This window comes from Myotis yumanensis, unplaced genomic scaffold, assembly GCF_028538775.1.
Source record: "Myotis yumanensis isolate MYYU_CA2020_CCGP unplaced genomic scaffold, mMyoYum1.0.hap1 SCAF_1, whole genome shotgun sequence".
Lineage (NCBI taxonomy): Eukaryota > Metazoa > Chordata > Mammalia > Chiroptera > Vespertilionidae > Myotis > Myotis yumanensis.
In genome coordinates, this window is record NW_027223752.1 from 80,193,587 (window position 1) to 80,201,086 (window position 7,500).

Genomic DNA, 7,500 nt, shown 5'->3' on the forward strand with positions numbered 1-7,500 from the left:
AAAACCATAATTCCAGACCATGAAAATGAACAACCAAGATGTTATTATTTGCTTTCCAAAAACTTTCATGCTGTGTGCCCTTTCAGAATTGAAACGGCCCTGTTTCGGATATGTGTTTGCACAATGCCACAAAGACATAAGTTGATGAATCTAATTCTGTTGATGAATTTTCCGATTAACAAACTTTGATTTGCACATCATCTTGCAGAAACATTTTCATTGTATAAAGAGAAACCTATCTAAAGAGATTGTCATTACACATTTCCTAAATGGCTGCTAATGACAGAAAACTCAAAGTAACGGTTGTCTAAGAAGATGGGCCTGTATTTCTCGTGTGAAGAAAGGCCTGGGCTCATTAGTTCAGGACTGGCCAGGTGCTCCAAGGTTCTGACTTCTGTCTCAGCCTGTGACTTCCATGTCACAATCCAGATGGCAGCTCTAGCCCCAGCCCCAGCCGCCACATCTGCATTCCAGACAGCAAGGAGAAGAAAGGCACAAAAAGAGAATGGTGCTGCCTGAGGATATATTCCAAAGTTTCACATCTCATTAGCAATAATTTGGTCACATAGTTTCATCCAACTGGACACTAGGAAATGTAGGGTGGGCATGTGCCTAGCTAGAATTCTGTTTTCCAATGACAAACAGAGTAGGGGAGAATAACCACTGGAGGACAAGTAGCAGCATTTGTCCTCCTTGCCTCCAGGGAAACATTGTCTGGACAATGTTCATGAATGTGCTTCAAGAAAAAAATGTTTCACGATTAAACATTTGAGAAAGATTGCTAATTATATTTCTTCCCTTGGAGAGTCACAATATCCACAACACACAAAGTTTTGAGAAACCCAGCAACTGAGAAGCTGAACTAATTTCATTTAACTAAGGATTTAATAAATTGATCTGAGCATGGGACTTCACTTAAGGGGCCCCGCTATGGGACAGGGCTCTATGGAATATCAGTTTGAGAAATGCTGCAAGAAACTAGGAGCCATAGAGGGTACTCAGGCATCTGGGTGGGAACAAAGGAAACTATAAGCAAAATGGGATGGAAATAAATAGCCCAGGTTTTCAGATTTGGAGGGATTGTCCTCCCTTTGAAATCTGCATAACAACAATTCAAGTCCCATTCTTCATTGCTACTAGAATTCTAGTTATTTTCCCAATATTTGAGAAGTGCTTTTATCTCTTCTCCACAATGAATCCTCCAGACTTCCCCTCCGCTCATCCTGGCTTCCTTTCATCAGTGCTTCTCCATGGTGTGACGCTGCTTCATGCTCCTCCCAGTCTGGATACTCCCCTGCACACTGAACACAGGCTATGGGCTATAACAGACTTTCTGAAAATTTTCAATTGCAAAAGAGAAAAAGAAATCTTAAAGCTGATTTACATATTTACTACTCCTGGCAGCCGTTAGCAGGACCTTCACAAGCACTTCCTTTCGAATTGTCCCTTTCCTTGGCCACTGTGATGTGGGTGTGCTCATTCTCCTTTTCATCTCCTTCATATCTCCTCTTTCTCAAGTGCTGGGCACGAAGAGACTGCGATCCTGCCACAGAGGGGGCCAGGGGCACTCTTCTTCTTCGGTTTGTTGTTCTACTTATTTATGCATCATTGGTTGCTTCTTGTATGTGCTCTGACTACGGATCAAACCCCAACCTTGGTGTATTGGGATGACACTCTAACCACTGAGCCACCAGCCAGAGCAAGGGGCACTCTTCTTGAAGATGCACTTTCTGAGGGCTTTCCCCACAACGAAGGAAGCATGAATTGCCCTAATCAAAGAATGGGAATGAGGCCTAATGACCTCGCCACCAGCCCGCAACTACTCCTTAGTCTGCCACTGCCTGGCTCCCCCAGATTAAAAAAAAAAAAAGAAGTTTTTTAAGTGAAATACACCAATCTTTAGCTATTAATTAAAAATACAGAAATCTGAGCCTCACCCCAGACCTGGGGCGCGGAATCAGACTCTGGGGCGAGGCCCTGGAATCTGCACTTATAATGAGTAGCCCACCTCTGGGGATTGTAAACTGAAGTTTAGGGATCACCACAATGGATGAGGCCTGAATTGGTAAACAGCATAGTAATTTCTAAAGAGCTACACCCACCCCACAACGAAACGGACTTTTACATTAATATATGGAGCACTCAGTACCCTGCACGAAACCCTGCATGTGAGTGACTGTCCTGCTTCAGAGCTTCCACAAGGTAAAGGTAGGCACTTGCCCCACGTCACGTGACTAAAGCAGCTCCTCAGAGTGCCCCCCCCCCTCCCCCCCACGCACAGGGCAAGGACCTTCCTCCCAAACACACCATTCATTGGAGAAGGAAGGATTGGTCTTTCTTAGTTCTAGTCCTTAATTATCTATGTTCTTTGGCAATTCTGGAAACCAGTTCATAGGGGATCCTGGAGATGAGGGGAGTGGTTTGGGTTCCATCAGAAAGAGAGTTTCCAGGGCCAGGCAGGGGGAGGAGAAGTGACAATTGTCTGTGGGTTGGGAGCAGGGCCCAGGCAGGGATGACCAGCAGTGACAAAGCGAAGCTAGGAACACCATGGATTCAGGAAGGTCGTTTAAAGCGGAAGGTACTCTCCTCTTCCCTCCATCCTCTAACCCTTTCTTCCTGCTTCTTTTCATCATTGCCCAGAGGCCAACTTTTAGCACCGTCTAAAGACCAAAAGGTGGGAAGTGCTTCTAGTACTTCTGAGTTGGAATCTTTTCCCCTTCCCTATTCATTTTCACCAAGGAGCCCTCCCAAACTACTTGCACTTACTACTCTGCTGTGGAGAACAGTCAGATGATCTCTCAAGTTTCTTTCTAACCTTGGAAGTGGGCCTTGCCCATGAGGAAATCTCTGCTGGTTCCCACAAACTCCCAGTTAGGTCAAGTCCAATGCAAGCCCAGGTGTCAAGAAATATCCCTAAGTCAGGGCAAAGGACATGAAACTTTAACTCCTGCAGGAATCCTCCTTAAAATTAACCACTTCCATTTCCTCTTTGAAACTCCATAAGAAGCCCTCCTCCCTGCTTCCTGTACATGACTTAGTGTGAACAGTTACTCTGTGGGGCAGAAAAGGGTCTGTTTGGCTATCTGCACGCGTGCTGGGTGTTTGGGAGGCCGGAGCACGTGCCCTTTGCTCCAGCACACTGCCTGGTACTTCACAGAACAAAAAGTGTCTGAGTGGATGAGCAGATAAAGGACTTCAGAGCTTGTTCTCTTCTGCCACTAACTAGTTGTATGATCTTACAAAGCCATGTCACTTCTCAGAGTCCCAGTTTCTTCATCTCTAAAATGGAGGTGGCAGAAAAGAATAAAGGCAGAATCGGACTATCTATGATTCCCTTTCTGCTGTCACAAACTAAGGTTCCGAGCTCAATTAAAGTGACTCCACTGGCTAGCCCCCCCCCTTTTATAAATATATTTTATTAATTTTTTACAGAGAGGAAGAGAGAGGGGTAGAGAGTGAGAAAGAAACATGGATCAGCTGCCTCCTGCACACCCCCTATTGGAGATGTGCCCACAACCAAGGTACATGCCCTTGACCAGAATCAAACCTGGGACCCTTCAGTCCGCAGGCCGATGCTCTATCCACTGAGCCAAACCAGTTAGGTCAAGTCCCTTAAGATGACAATTCTCTGGTGACCACTTCTAGGCCCCCCCCCCCCCCCCCACACACACACACACCACACACACACTGGGAAAGTAGGGCTGTCCACTCTACCTCCCTGCCTGGAGGCAGGGTGAGCAATGGGGAAATGGATCCTGCGTACCAGGCCCAAAAGTGGGAACTGGAGCTCTGATTCAGGAGTCTGGCAGAGTAGCCCTGTGAAATAGCCTAAGGAGTTGGTATTCTGGTCAAGGGGACACCTCCCTAAATCAAGAACACCTGCTACTGAGGCAAAACAAAAGGGCCTGAAGCATGCCTACGTGGAGGGATTTGTTGGCTACCTTTGGCAACAGCAACGCCGTTTGCTAAACAAGCTATGAACTGCAAGATTCATGCAATAGCTTCACAGGCCTCTGGGCAATCTTTCAACTGCCCTCCCACGACGTCGCCTGTCTCTGTCCATGTGAGGTGGACAGACTGGAGCTTGGGTATGTCCAAGGACAAGCTGCTTCTGATTTGGGCAGAACAAGTTCGGAATCAGATGAGAGGCTCTCTATCTCAGCCTTGCAGTTCCAGCCCCAGGCTAAGAACACAGCAGGCCCTGTTCTCCCTTGGGGGCAAACCAAGCCATTTATTTATTTTTTTTGTAACTTGTGTCCCTGAAATGACTGCCTCCAGGTAATAGCCCTGCGGGGGGTGGGGGGCAGGCTGAGGGGAGGTTGCTCTAAGCACGTCTTTCTAACAGCCGCTTGGGAGGGCCCTGTCTCTCTAGCGTTCACTTCTGAGAATGCTTTGATCATAGCATACCTGGCTTCTCCTGTGTGTCCCCAGGCTGGGCCCCCGACAGGCGCCTTTGAATCCCTTTAGAAGGACCATTACCCATCCTTCCATGCAGCCCCTCCAAGGACACTCGCAGGCTCTGTTTTCCTTTCTGGGCCAGTTCCAGCTTCCCTGAAAATCAGATAGATCTCTTGTCCCCACCTCGCATAGTCACGGAGGCCCTAAAGAACCCAGATGCATTAAAAACAAAACCCTCCCTGTTCTCAGAAGCACCCAGCTCGAGCACAATGAACAGTGAGTGGCCTAGTAGTTATGAAAGCCTGTCTGGAATGGCCCAGCCACTAACTAGCTCTGTGACCCTGACCTCAACTCCAGGGGCCGCACTGACCTCCTGTACAAGTGGCTGGGAGCTGGCAGAGTTGGTGGATTGCATGAGGTGAAAACAAGCAACAACTGAGTGTTGACAGAACGCACCCAGCCGTAACATTCCCTGGTGCAGGGCTCTGTGGTGGCTTATTAGAAAGTCGAAAGGGTGCTTTTTTTGTCAATTGTGCTATCACAGTAATCTTTTTAGAACCCAAATCTAGTTCTGTGCCTGCACTATCCACCCCAATCTCCACCTAAAATGGGCCCATGGCTTTTCACAAGTCGTAAAATAATGACTAAAGCCCTTACCTCTGACTGCCAGGCTTTCATAGATAGCCTCATCCCAAACCATTCTTCTCCTCCCCCTCCGTATGTCGGGTGGGGCAAAAGCAGGTTTACAGCTTGAGTACACAAAGCACAGAGTTAATAAAGCTACTGTAGTAATCATAATCTGCATGTCTTTTTCCATACGAACAACTGTAAACCTACTCTTGCCCCACTACACACCTCTCTTTCCAGTTCCCTGAGCTCATCAGGCTCCGATCCAGCTCAAGGTGTTTAACATTGAGTTTTCTCATTGTGGGATGTTTCTCACTCCATGCTCCCTCTTCATTCTACCTGGTTAAATCCTGTGTGCTCCTCCTTCCTTAGACAAGCCTTTCCAGGACCCCCAAAGGGAGTTTTGCTTGCATAACACGGTACTTTTCCTTTGTGGCCCTTATCACTAGCATAATAAATTTACTGTATTTCTTGGTTTTAAAAAATTATCTGATCGTTTCATGAGGGCAGAAACCACATCTGTCTGATTCCCACAGTCATCTCTGTTCCAAGCACAGTGCCTAGAATATAATAGAGGTTCGACAAATATTTGCTCAATAAATATTCAGTAAATATTGACTTAATGGGCTACCACATAAACAAATAATCTAAAAGAATTACATTTTGCTCTTTAACCATAGTATCAAAGAGTTATTCTTTGTAAAACTCAAAATTTCTTTCTGAGGGTTACTTTGGTGGGAACTTGTAGCACCATATCGACATGAGATCAGTGTTAATGTAAAAAACACACACACACACACACAAACCATTGAAACCTGTAAAGAATTATTGTGAGTTTATATGAGCCAAACTGTCGACATATTCCGGGAAGCAAAACCTCAATGAATTGAGATAATGCTCCGGAGAATGGTGGGTTATATCTGTATTTATACATTGGAATCAAAAGAAGAGTTACATGAAATCCATTGGTGATAGACTAGAGAGGTGGGAGAAAGCAAAGCGGGAGAAACCCCTGGGATTGGATAAAAAGTAAAATGATAGACACATACTTAGGTGGGCACAGGAACAATTAACAATGAAGGAATTAGTGGTATCTGTCCTGGAGCCCAGGCACATTAGGTTGTGCCCCAAGGGGTCCAGAAAAAGGGAAGTTACAAGTTATCCAGACATTTCAAAGGGTATGTGATAGATGCAACAAGACAGATAGGCTCAGTTAAGATAAATGTTGACCTTGTCAGTGAAGATACCAGCCTAGGATGTAACTGCCCACCATAACTGCTTTTAGTTAAAGTTTAACTAAATTTAGACCATCCTTTGTGGTTACTTTAGATCTCTGAGTTTGCAAGACTGCCATGCAGGCCTTCCCTGAGCTTGTCAGGTTAGCATGTAGCCCCTTTCATCCACATCAGAAAGATCAATGATATAAAAGAAAAATGTTGATTTAGCACTAATTACTACCCAGAGTCTTAAATCTAGGATTGTCCCTCTGATCCTCTGACTTCAGTTGATAGAAACCAACTCACGAGTTTTGCTAGTGGGTGCTACCTGTTTTCCGCTTTCCACAGCATGGGATCTAACTTAAGAAGTTCAGCCTAATTCATGAGCAACATCTCCCTGAACAATAAAACAGCTCTCTCCTCTATAAGTTCTGCATCCATATCATGTACACAGAAGGATCAGCAAATAGTGGCGTCCCTAGAAACGAATTTGTAATCCGACATCCTTTACTGAGACCCTAAAAATAAGACCCATGATGGTACCTGGTTTGTCCACAAGGGGTCAGTCTCCACTGGTAGCTCCTGGGAGCAGAGTTGCCTGTTTGTGACCAGCAGAGGTTCTCACCCTCTGTTCCATCATCCTCCAGGCATCCTGCCCACATGCCAACAATGTTTCCTCAGGGTTCTTCTTCACAGTGATCCTCATCACAAAACTTGGTCAAGTGAGGTTGATGAAGTCCTGTTGGTTACACAGGTCCTTCCCTAACCTTAGGTTTCCTTTTCCTCGCTGTCTCCCTAGCGTGGACTTTGTTCGTCCGCTTATTAAATCAATTATTTTACAGGCTCTTATAGAGTGGCTGTTATATGCAACCCTACAATGTGACCCCCAAACACCATCGTTTCAGAATTTGCTCAGAGTCATAAAAGCCTGAAGCAACTTGGCACTTAAGCAGCTGTGCTTAAGCAAGTTTGCAAAGGAGCCAATGGCACCGATGCCCGATTTAAAGCTTCTGAGAGCGAACTTGGTGCCTTGCTTTATGTCCAGTTGGAAGAAACTTTCAGTTGATGGTTATGTGAAACTACTGATATAAAATATGCCTCCTTAAGTCCTGAATGAACAATTCCTGGATAATAAAAACATGCAGAAGAGAAATAATGGTTAATTTTAGAAATAATAATTTTATAGAATAAATACTATATAAACTATGCGTAATAACGTCTGGTATTTATCTTGGTGATTTAATAATACAAAGAGCAT

At 45.2% G+C, this 7,500-nt stretch overlaps 1 protein-coding gene across 1 annotated transcript in view; it reads right to left on the reverse strand.

Moving 5' to 3' along the window:
* Positions 1-6,822, reverse strand: part of RNASE12 (ribonuclease A family member 12 (inactive)) — a 9,950-nt gene extending 3,128 nt beyond the window's left edge. Inside the window, exon 1 of the mRNA XM_070405921.1 lies at positions 6,786-6,822. The gene's annotated coding sequence lies outside the window, so the exon portion shown is untranslated. The remainder of the gene's footprint in view (positions 1-6,785) is intronic.
* Positions 6,823-7,500: the final 678 nt, after the last annotated feature.